The 13,093-nt window shown below is 45.6% G+C and overlaps 1 protein-coding gene across 1 annotated transcript in view; it reads right to left on the bottom strand.

Moving 5' to 3' along the window:
- LOC126259554 (glutamate receptor 1-like) overlaps positions 1-13,093 on the bottom strand; it is a 545,373-nt gene that overhangs the window by 129,919 nt on the left and 402,361 nt on the right. The gene's annotated exons all lie outside the window — the stretch shown is intronic.

Here is a 13,093-nt window from a genome sequence, read left to right on the forward strand (position 1 = left end):
TTTTTAAATAATCAGCTTCTCGAGATTTTGAACTGAAGCTCAAGCAGAAGTGGACGAGTTAAACATCTGAACTGAATCGGTACGTTTCCGTACATGGGTACCTATTCAAAATATTTTGTACTCTCTCTCCTAGAAATTTGTAACAGGAATATCCGAAAACCCTGTATATAGACTGTCCCAAGAAACACCTACATCGCTTAGTATGTTTTGAGGGAAAGCATACTGATAGGTTTTCAAGTAGGGCGCTGGAGAGCGTCAGCGTCTGAGATGCTGAAATAGGTCTGCGTTCCACATTATCAATAAACCCAACATGAGAAGCACACCAAGCTGTCTACAATTCAAATGGACTTGGAAATGCGTACCCCCTACGCCAGTGCAGAGTCTACATCGGCGGTGCTGAGCCTCACCCACATGAGCCAATACGTACGGTTGTCTTTGAACTATGAGGGTTGTCCACAAAGTAAGGCTCTGGCTCTGAGCACTATGGGACTTAACTTCTGAGGTCATCAGTCCCCTAGAACTTAGAACTACTTAAACCTAACTAAACTAAGGACATCACACACATCCATGTCCGAGGCAGGATTCGAACCTGCGACCGTAGCGGTCGCGCGGTTCCAGACTGTAGCGCCTAGTACCGCTTGACCACACCGGCCGGCCCACAAAGTAAGTTCCGATCGGTGGCGAAATGGAAACCACAGTGAAAACTAGAAACGTTTTGTTTGCAACAGTTAGTTACACCTTTCACCTAATTCTCTACATAGTCGCCGCTCCAACTTCGAGTGTTGTCGTAGTGTTGTATCAACTTTCCAATATCCTCGTCATAGAAAGCAACTGCCTGTGCTTTCGGCCAGTTATCTGCACTGGTCTGCAGCTCGTTGTCTGTGGAAACATTTTATCTTCATAGCCAGCGGTTCTTGTGATCATAGATGAGACTCGGAGGGAGCCAATCACGGACTGTACTGGGGGTGATCAAACACTTCTCGTCGGAAACGCTGAGGGGCGTCTTCATTGCCCCTGCAGTGTGCGGCCGAGAATTGGCATGAAGAAGGTACTGCTCCACAGTTGTGTTATGTGGGCTGCATGACACAGGCGAAATCTCTAATCAGGCCCTCATACTTGTCGAGAGACGCTATTCCCTACGCATATTAACGAGCTCACTGTTTACTCAAAACTGAAAAGAGTGACTCGACACGATCGACCGGCATACTAGAGACATTGCCCAAAACATCTGTGAAAAGCTTTACCGGATTTTCCCAGTGGTTCCATTTCGCGACCGATCGGAACTTATTTTCTGGACAACCCTCGTATTTCAGTTGCTCTGTGGAGTCGAGCAGAAAGGTCCTCCGCTGAGGTTAAAGGTGTGCCATACACAATATTCTTCATACTACGCCATATATAATAGTCGAGAAATGTCAGATCTAGCGACTGTGCTCGTCATGGAACTAGTCCAGGGGCGGGCAGGAATCCTGCACGTGTGCGGTGCACTTGCACGCGTGCAGTTAACAGGTGTTCTGCGTGCACATGGGGGCAAGTTGGCCACCCGCTTATCTCCCCTCCCCACCACACCTTGTGTCCGCTCCTTGCTCTGCAATGCGTTTTGTTTCCTAGCTCGCTTTATCGAATGAAGGAATAAGATTAGTAGGAGTGCTTGAAAGATGTCGTGTTTTGAAAGAGTACCTATTACGTACGACACGTTTTATTTAATTATCACAGGTGGAGTGGAACAAAATTTCTACATACAGACAAACACAAACAGTTACTTAAATTTTCATCACTGATGTTTGCTGTTAACCGACACTTACTAATTCAGCAAATGGTTTTCCAGCTCTCGCTATATTAAGCGCAATCTTATAACTTGCACGTACCGCTGGGCTATTATTGTTGTCGTCCTGAAAAATTGAAAACAGTGCTCCATAAAATGTTAACTCAGTTAGATGAGAGATATGACGAAAGGAAGTCTCAGATCTCTCGTGACCACAGCAACTACGACAGATTCATCTAGTATCGTCAGGTCGCTCTTCTTAAGCTCAGTCAATTTCCCCATCCGCTCAGAATCCGACAATAAATTGTACTCGTCCTTGTGAAATTTGTTATAATGGCCTTCAATACTAAACTTCCGCTGACCAGCGAGAATACTGCCACATATTAAACATTTCGAATTTTCACGTTTTTGCACAGAGAAAAGATGATTCTCCCATTACTTTTGAAAAGATAGCAAATCTCCATTTCTCCGTTTCCTTGTTTCACTCTGCATTTTCCGGTTCTTGAAATACAACGTTCACTACGTAGTGGTCGCTTCGCTTCAACGTCCGCAGCTTAGCCTGGTACTACACTGCCGCAACCTGCAGGCTGTCGCCACTGCCCCAGTGGACGATTGCACGCGAGCAGCACACGTGCAGCGCTGTGTGCTCATGAGCCGCGTGCAACGTTTGCCCGCCCCGGAACTAGTCCATCTGTTTGGATATGCGGCGTTAAGATGATTCCGCATGTTACATCAAAATGTGCTGGAGTTCCGTCGTATTCCAGACGCAGGCCCATCCGGACATTTTGTGGGCATTACATCCAACGGGATGGCAAAATATCTCTAATAAATGTGACGTAGATCAGTCCTGTTTGTCTGGCAGTATATACGACCCAATGATATGATCACCAGTTATTCCGGCCCAGATGTTAACGACCCTGTGTTGGTGATTTTGAATCATTTGCACACACGGATTTTCGTCCACCCAAACATGCATGCTGTGAAACCTTTGTATGCTGTCTCTAGCAAAGATGCATTCATCCGTGGATAGTACCTAGATCGGGAATTGTGGCTGAAGTGTTCATAGTTGTAAACACCACTGCACAAACTATACCCCTTGACGGCAGTCCTCCTCCTGTAATATCTGGACTGGTATGGATGGAGCCGGTATTCATGGACGTCACACTACATGGCATGAGCATCGTTTGTGCCACCTATCGATTGCTGGTGGCTCGGTACACTTCGAACACTGTCAACACATCCTACTCCAACTGTTGTGTTCGGGCCAAGTACGTTTTGGCACCTCCCAGAAACAAGCAATACACTGGGGACAGTATTCGCAAGTGACGAGCACGAAGCGGTGCTGTTTTCCTGTGCAGTCGTCACCCCTCAGGCAGAACGTATCTGTGTGCAAGCTTCCGGATTCCCTGAGGCGTCTTTTGATGTCCGCGAACGTGGACTGATGTGGGGTACGTCTGTTTGGGAAGAGTTCCGCATACAATCTTGCACAGCTTTCCCACTGAAATCCGCTTTGGCGTATGCAAGCACCACGTCGGCCATTTGTGCAGCTGCAAGCTAGTACACGTTACTGAGCCATGGCTGGCTCGCGTTGATGCCATTTCTTCTTTGGCATTTTCCCACGATCGAGTGGTGTCTTATTGCTCCCTGAGTTACTACCGTAATGAGTTGCTGACTTGCCTCCATCAGTGGCAGCAGCAGCAGCGCGTATCGATACTAGTACTGTTGTACCATCTTTGGCGTGACCGCTACATTTCCGTTTGGTGATGTGTGTGAGGCGGTCGGTCGGTTGCAACAGAGGAGTGAGGAAGTCTCCGCGACGTGAGGTCAGGCCAGAGCCGCTGGCGGCATGCACGCGGGGTAGGATTTGTGAGAGACTAGCTACGAGAGCTGCAAAGATCGATGCCCACTGAACCTGGATACTGGAGTTGAGTAATCAGTTAACCTGTTATGAAATCTCAAAAGCTGTGACATCTCTTCGTTCATTGCCAGTTGCTGCTTCCTGGACCGTTCCGGAAAGCAGCAACATATGGTGTGCTGGAGTCGGCAAAATTATGCAGCCGTCTTCCTGTACGGTCTTTAACTATTGAATTGATTGTAACTTATTAGTGAAGTCCACCAGCGTTATCTTCTGCCTTGTGGCCGTTAATGTTCCGGTTACCTGCCCCGGTCGTTAGCATAGTTTTCCGGCAGTATGTTTTCCTCGCCGTGTTGTGCTGTCTGGAATGGCGTGTAGTTCGACATCCTTGGTGTTGTTCTTTTTTTGTGTATGTGGTTATTGTGCTTTGACTGTATTGAGACACCAATTGTCAAGACGTAGTGCTGCTGGTATCTTCGTCCTCGCTAATATTTTCGGTTGTCGTGCCGTTGGTCGGGTGGAAGGGAATTGATTAGGATGATGTTTGGTTCTTCAGCCGTCGCTAGGTCGTGTTGCATTCTATTATTTAGTATTTCGCTTGGCTACCAGTTTCACCTAAACTTATGTTAGAGTTTCCTCCCCAGGCCGACGCCTGCAACACTTCTGAGCACCACTACTTTGTTGGTTTGGATTGTGATTTTCTTTTAGTCTAAAGTACTGTACGAGGCCTTCAGCCGTGTATTAATGTAGTTGGTTTTAATGTTCAGTATGTGGCCTTCAGCCGAACTTCTACCTGAAATATTTTAAGATAAGGCCTTCGGCCGAATTAAATAAAATTGGAAAAATCATTTGAAAATTTGAGAATTTTCTTTCCTATCTTAATTTTGTTATGCAGGCTTTAAGCCTTGAGTTGTTCTATGTTCAGTATATGGCCTTCAGCCAAACTTTATATGAAATACTTGAAGACAAGGCCTTCATCCGTCTTAAATTGAAATTTGAGAGGTCATTTGTTTAAAACCTTTTAAAATTTTCTTCCTGAAATTCTTGTTACCCTGACCTTAAGCCCTCAGTTCTTCTACTTTGTAACTAAGGCCTTCAGCCGTGTGTATTACTTAAAGCAATTTTAATAACTTGTGTTCTGACCTTCAGCCGTATTGTTTCTCAAATCTTTCAAGGGCATGTGTGATTAAGTGTTTTAGAAAATGAAGTTTGTATGTTTGTGCAACTAACAGCAACTGATTTGAGCCCCTTTCCACAGTCTGATCCGCTCTATCCTGCGAAACCAGATTTCAATCACACTGCTGTCAACAACGTTACTGCACTGGCAAATCACACAAAGTTCGCAGTAGGATGTGCACAAGAGCTGTGTGGAGGAATGTAGCGCATACGCAGTAATGATACTAGGTTCAGGTCGACCATCAGCAATATGTAGTTGGCTAAATGGTTGCATACCTTGCTTATTCAAACACAAAAACGAATCGGAACAAACCGTCACAACCCTTCGTTCTCAGACTTCGACGATCTCCAGCGCCAAAGCCGTGGGTTTTCGGATACGGCTTCCTTTTTGAAAACCGATCAATCTGCCATCCCGAATAACGTGATGAGAATTGTCGGTCTTTTTTGGGACATCCTACATGCACAAATGGTGAACCATAACTGCACTGGCAAACTCTCAGAGATTATCTGGAGATTTATTTTGCATTTGTTGACAAAAGGGGCCCATGGCCTTCGGTGACTCGTTACATAGTTTCGTTTCTTTCCCCATTTGACTTTGTATCTGACTTACACTGAAAATACCGCGAATCATTGCAGATGCCGACGGTACACAATGTGTCTCGTTCCGATTCGCTCACAGTGGTTCCTGTCGGAAACAGTAACCCCCTGTTTAACTTATTGCCCTCACTTTTGAGGTCAGTATTGCGTCATTCTCTCTAGAGTTTTATTTTCATCAGCGTTAGTTGCGCATTCTCAGTGATACACAGCAATAGTGTGGATAGGTTTACTGATGAAGAGCTAGCCGATATGCAGCTCGTGTAAGGGTTCACTGAATGCATAAGGAAGCTATGCCGAGCCAGTCCCGAACAGAAGATAAGCACATCACAGTACTTTTGCAGTGTTGTGAGGGATGTTGTACTACTCTGCGTTTTGTATTGTAGTTTCGGCAACTCTCTTTTTCCTTGTTGCGAACGTATACTCACGGAAACTAGGGTAGTCACAGTAACAAACCGAATAAATCGTAATTACATTAGTAAAGAACGATCTACGAGACACTGCGGATCTCTGATGCCAAATTACTCAGAAGGTATTCCTGAACAGCCTCGAAAAGTTTGTTGGTGCGAGACGTGACAGTGGAATACTTTCCATTGAGCACGATCATCAACTCCTCACCAATAAGTTAATCAAGTGCAATCACATCTAGATGTATAGAAAATGTGATTAGAAAAAGTTTGTGAAAACAGTATCGCGAAAAAAATGGAGAATCAAGAGAGATTAGAAGTTTAATTCATCTCATTGATCTGAATTCACGGGAGACAGAGGCGAGTGTGGACCGCTATGGTTGCGTAACACTGTGGTGTTGGCCACGAAAAGGCAAGTCATTGGTGAAGTGGACTCTGATTACACCGTTTGGAATGCTCCAATGTTGGCGAGGTTTACTGTGTCCGGAGAAAAATAGCTGCGTAACTTGCAGAAATGCACACCCTTCAGTATGTCCTTGTAGCAAAGTCCATGGTAGCGTAGAATGGCAGAGGAAAAGTAGTACAGAAGAAATTTATAGTTAAGAGATAGGGTGGATTTCGTTAAATGTACACTCCTGGAAATGGAAAAAAGAACACATTGACACCGGTGTGTCAGACCCACCATACTTGCTCCGGACACTGCGAGAGGGCTGTACAAGCAATGATCACACGCACGGCACAGCGGACACACCAGGAACCGCGGTGTTGGCCGTCGAATGGCGCTAGCTGCGCAGCATTTGTGCACCGCCGCCGTCAGTGTCAGCCAGTTTGCCGTGGCATACGGAGCTCCATCGCAGTCTATAACACTGGTAGCATGCCGCGACAGCGTGGACGTGAACCGTATGTGCAGTTGACGGACTTTGAGCGAGGGCGTATAGTGGGCATGCGGGAGGCCGGGTGGACGTACCGCCGAATTGCTCAACACGTGGGGCGTGAGGTCTCCACAGTACATCGATGTTGTCGCCAGTGGTCGGCGGAAGGTGCACGTGCCCGTCGACCTGGGACCGGACCGCAGCGACGCACGGATGCACGCCAAGACCGTAGGATCCTACGCAGTGCCGTAGGGGACCGCACCGCCACTTCCCAGAAAATTAGGGACACTGTTGCTCCTGGGGTATCGGCGAGGACCATTCGCAACCGTCTCCATGAAGCTGGGCTACGGTCCCGCACACCGTTAGGCCGTCTTCCGCTCACGCCCCAACATCGTGCAGCCCGCCTCCAGTGGTGTCGCGACAGGCGTGAATGAGGGACGAATGGAGACGTGTCGTCTTCAGCGATGAGAGTCGCTTCTGCCTTGGTGCCAATGATGGTCGTATGCGTGTTTGGCGCCGTGCAGGTGAGCGCCACAATCAGGACTGCATACGACCGAGGCACACAGGGCCAACACCCGGCATCATGGTGTGGGGAGCGATCTCCTACACTGGCCGTACACCACTGGTGATCGTCGAGGGGACACTGAATAGTGCACGGTACATCCAAACCGTCATCGAACCCATCGTTCTACCATTCCTAGACCGGCAAGGGAACTTGCTGTTCCAACAGGACAATGCACGTCCGCATGTATCCCGTGCCACACAACGTGCTCTAGAAGGTGTAAGTCAACTACCCTGGCCAGCAATATCTCCGGATCTGTCCCCCATTGAGGATGTTTGGGACTGGATGAAGCGTCGTCTCACGCGGTCTGCACGTCCAGCACGAACGCTGGTCCAACTGAGGCGCCAGGTGGAAATGGCATGGCAAGCCGTTCCACAGGACTACATCCAGCATCTCTACGATCGTCTCCATGGGAGAATAGCAGCCTGCATTGCTGCGAAAGGTGGATATACACTGTACTAGTGCCGACATTGTGCATGCTCTGTTGCCTGTGTCTATGTGCCTGTGGTTCTGTCAGTGTGATCATGTGATGTATCTGACCCCAAGAATGTGTCAATAAAGTTTCCCCTTCCTGGGACAATGAATTCACGGTGTTCTTGTTTCAATTTCCAGGAGTGTAGTTCTGAAACTATGTAGCAAACTATAGAGCAATCGATGTAAGTCATTACAATGTAACATCACTGATGCTCAGGACGGGCAGCAGTGGGGAGTGATGGCCCATTGTTAGATAGAATGAATGATTAGACATGTGGCAACGTTTTGAATGATCAGGCAAGTGGGAACGTCACCTCGGCAGTTATGACATATTAACCTTTAGTTTGCGTATGGTAAGTTAACAACATCTCAGCAAGTAAAGTCACGTAGAAAGTGAATTTTTCTTGTGTTGCCGAAGTACATATTGATTTGTGACAACTTACACGATGTCAGAAAATGCGCAAAACTTTTGCCAGGCGCGACTCTATCACTGCAGTTCATTTCAGTGAGTCCGGAGAATGCATTGCAGGCTAGGACGGGAGGCATTTCACTCCACAGCAGAGCCTGCTTGTGTGACAGCAGACGACACGTCGCCAATTGCATCCATACCTAACCTCTCACAACTTTTAACAGCTATTGGACGTGTTAGACAAATTAGAAAAAAGATTAGCTGGTATTGACAGAGACCAGTAATTTCCACTTCACCAAGTGAAATAGAAGTATAATTGACATGGGTAGAATTAAGAGAGAATGGAACAGCACGAAATCTTAGTGCCCTGATATGTACTCAACAAGAGTTTTTTTGAGGAGGAAACAGGTTTAGCATCTCCCAGCAATGTATCGTTAGAACCAGTGAAAGTGGAACAACTAGAAATCAATCTGAGTGATTCTGTGCCCGCAGGTTTTGATGAAAGTCAAGAAATGATAGATGCGTAGTGGAGCAGCTGGATTCAGATGCAAAGTCACACAAGGAAAATGTGTTACTAATGTCACTAATTCAAAAGATAGGTAGTCTTAAGATGGAGTTTATGAATGAAATCAGCAATTTTTGTATGAAATCTGAATTGTACGAAGTTGACTCCCATGTGTCAATAGAAACGGTAAATATAATATCGGATATAGAGCATTCACTGAACAATCGTTTGCCTAAAATTAGAGCAAAAGCTTATGCTAAGCTGAAAAAGCGGGTTTCAAAAGTAGTTTCATATCTTAATGTGGTGCGCAAATGTCGTGAGGCACGAGGAATGATTCTGATATAGTGCTAAATTCGGGGGCTAACGAAACTACCTGTCGCACTTTTACTAAGCAATCTGAGCAGGCACTGGTCCAAGAACTAAGCAATTTGGTGATAACATTTGATCAAAATACAAATTATAAGGGGCGTGTAACAGAGATGTGTTGCGTGCTGGGCACTGAGTGAGCAGAACGCAAGCCCTTTCGAATAGAACAACTGGAACACAACGAAATAGTTGATAAAAATTAGTTAAATCAGAAGATGCAGCTGTAAGTGCTCTAAAACCAATACTGACTAACAATAAAAGAATTTAGCAGCCGTAGCAGTCCTATTTCTCAAAATGATTTATCGTGATTGTGGTGGTTCAGACTACGAAGTTTATCGAAATGTAATAATAGGGACAGTGAAACACCCAGAATAGAGTCTGAGCAGCATATGAACAGCTAATGGGCACGTAGAACTCTGGTTTAAAAATTATTTTATTTTAACGTGAAACTGACTGCCCTCTTTGTCGACACTGAAATCTGCATGATGGACGTGATCAGCAAAATTTATTTGGGCCAACTACAGCTACACGCAGCAAAAACTAAATTGCAAATATCTGTCAAAACACCAGACAAGAAGTGCAAAACAACTCACCTTTATTTATCCAGAAAAGACAGAACACCTTGAGCGACTAATTATAGGACGTTCATATTCAAAGGGTGTTCTGCAGAAGTGATTAGCATTTCAGTCACCTCGTTTCAGGATGTGTCCTGTTACCTAGAATGCACAGGCTCCACCATGGGCCCTGATAACTTGTTCAATGGGTGATGACATCGACCCGAATAAGGTATGAATGATGTCCTGTGGTATACCCATTCATGCTACATTCACCTTGTTCCAGTGTTCATCTGCAATTATTGGCATTAGGTCACAGAGTTGCACATGTCGTTTCACCATATCGCACACATTTTCGATTGAGGTAAGTCTGGTGATCTGGCGGGACAGGACCAAAGGCTGACTTCCTGTGACATGACACCAAGAAGGCACGTGTTAATGCATTGTGGTCATGCATTATCTTGCTTGAAAATAGCGTATGAGATGTTTCTGCGGAAAGGGTAATGTTACAGCTCGCAGGATGCCCTGGACACGAACGAGCTGTGGTTTGTAGTTGTACCCAATAGCATCCTACACAATAAGACCTTGAATGTAAGTGCCGTCTGTGTGATGCCACTCCCCCCTGTCTGCAGCAAACCAAAATGCTGCCATCCCTTTCAAACAAGCAGAACCCAGATTCGGCAGAAAACACTATCTGATGTCATTCCTGTCCCCATATACCATTGTCGTCTAGCATGTTTCTGCACATTCGTCGAAGGTAGGCGAGGAATGGACGACGCTCATGTAATGCAACCCCAGTAAACGGCGATGACCTCTCACCCCTAATAGAGTACGATGTGTTCCACTGTTCCATTGTTGCGCCAGTCGAGGATGAGGTGTCATTTGGATGAAGTATCGATCTTCTCGTGGTGGGAGGGGGGGGGGGCGACTTGAAACATTCTGCACACACCCGTTGCACTGCCGAAACACATTTCCCACACGAGCAGCAAATTCCCGTATACATACATCAGATTCTCTTACGCCATTAATGCACCTTCTTTCCGACTCACTGACTTGGTGGTACTGTTCGCGAGGCAGCCTGCTTGTTTGCTCAAGTCACGTTCATCCATTACCTTCGGTTCATAATGACAACGAGAGCAGCAGGCACATTTTACCGGTAGGAGGTGTTTCGCAGCATTATCGATGTTGATCTTGAACCCGCGGGCCGACGTGTTTCAAAGGCTAAGCATTTCTGCAGAATATGAACGTCCTACCTCTAGTCGTTCGAGGTTTTCTGTTTCATCTGAACATGCGTGTGAATGCGATATACTGAGGTGATGAAAGTCATGGATCTGTCCGGCGTAGTGGAGACACTCGACGTAGCATGAACTCAACAAGTAGTTGCAAGTCCCCTGCAGAAATACTGATGCATGCTGCCACTACAGCCACCGATAGTTGCGATAGCGTTGCTGGTGCAGGATTCTTTGCACGAACTGACCTCTCGATTATGTCCCCTAAATTTTCATTGGTGTCCATGTTTGGCAATCTGGGTGACCAATCATTGTCCAAAATGTTCTTCAAACAATTCACAAACAATTGTAGCCCAGTTACATTGAGCATTGTCATCCACAAAAATTCCATTGTTGCTGGGAATATGAATAGCTGCAATAGGGCTCCAAGTACACGAACGGAACAACTGCCAGTCAATGATCGGTTCAATTGGACCAGAGGACCCAGGAGCAAGGGATTAATATCTAATATCTTGTCGACTATGAGGTCATTAGAGACAGAGCACAAGCTCGAAGTATGGAACGAAGGAGAAGGACTTCTGCCATGCCCTTCTAAAGGAACCATCCCAAAAATTGTCTTAAGCGATTTAGAGAAATCACAGAAGACCTAAATCTGGCTGGCTGGATGCTGGTTTGAACTGTCATCCTCCCGAATGCGAATCCAGTGTGCTGACCACTGTCCTATCTCCCTCAGTCCTTGCAGGCACAGACCACACCATCAATGAGCCACCACCAGCTTACACAGTGACTTGCTGACAATTTAGGTTTATGGATTCGTGGGATATGCGCCACACTCGAACCCTACCGTCAGCTCTTCACAACTGAAATCTCTTATCAATTGAAATCGGGATTCATCCGACCAGACCACGGTCTCCCAGTCGTCTAGGGTCCAACTTATATAGTCACTAGCCCAGGACAGACGCTGCAGGCGATTTCATGTTGTTAGCAAAGGCACTCGCGTCGGTCGTCTGCTGCCACAGCCCATTAACGCCAGATTACGCCGCACTGTCCTAATGGATACGTTCGTCACATGTGTTATTTCATGCAGTGTCGCTTGTCTGTTGGCACTGACAACTCTACGCAAACACCGCTGTTCTCCGCCGTTAAGTGAAGGTTGATGGCGTTGTTCATGGTGCGAAGTAACGCCTGAGGCTTGGTATTCTACACACACTCTTGACACTGTGGATCTTGGATTACTGAATTCCCTAACGATTTACGAAATGGAATGTGTCATGTGTATAGCGTCAACTACCATCCCGCATTCAAAGTAGGTTAAATCTCGTCGTAAATATTTTCACATGAATCTCCCGAGTGACAGACTCAAGAATGCCCTGCGCTTTTATATCTTGTTTCCGTGATATTACCACCATCTGAAGGTGTGTATATCGCTATACCATGACTTTCTTCACCTCAGTATATATATATATATATATATATATATATATATATGTGTGTGTGTGTGTGTGTGTGTGTGTGTGTGTGTGTGTGTGGTTGAATATCAATGTAACATGACACATGTACACATTGCTGGTCCATGTGAAAATGAAAATGATTAGAATTGCGTTTTTGTCTAACAGGTTGAACGGCTAATAGAGTGCATTTATGCTGTTGCTGTGTAGTGTTACTGGCAGTCCTGGTAGACTGTATAGGGGCTGTGAAACCAATCAGACGTTAAGTGATAATGTGACACTGAGATATTGCATACTCCTGTAGCACAACGTTATCAACGCCTGACAGATTCCGAAAGAGTAGTCATTGTTAGTCTCCATTTGAATGGTTGAGTGTATCTTGCAATACCCAGATACTTCGGAAATTCGGATGTGATAGAGAACCGTTGTTGTACTATATGACAACTCATAAACGTTCTGGTAACTACAAGGGTGTAGATAGAGTGAGAGCATTCTGGTACAGAGTAGATCACTGATGATGTCATCGACGGGTCGTCAGATTTCTCCACCCATGCGCCCTCCAAACCTCTGACAAATGCTAATTGTCCTATGTAAAAAATGAAAAATTGGAAGAAAATTCATACATCCCAAATGGGATATTGTAATCACGCTTGTGGAATTGCGTTAAATTTTGTTCAATTTACATCACATATAACTCGTACTACATGTTTTTGGACCCCCACTTGGAACGAGTAGTTACAGGAAAATCGACACAAAATGACACTGCCGAATAAATGTAATCAAAATATAACTGCTATATTATGTATAACCCACAAGTGTTAAAAAAACACTGCTTCGAATTTAATGTAGGGTAAAGCTACATAGAAGCGCCAAAGAAACT

This window comes from Schistocerca nitens, chromosome 5 (genome assembly GCF_023898315.1).
Source record: "Schistocerca nitens isolate TAMUIC-IGC-003100 chromosome 5, iqSchNite1.1, whole genome shotgun sequence".
Taxonomy (NCBI): Eukaryota; Metazoa; Arthropoda; class Insecta; order Orthoptera; family Acrididae; genus Schistocerca; species Schistocerca nitens.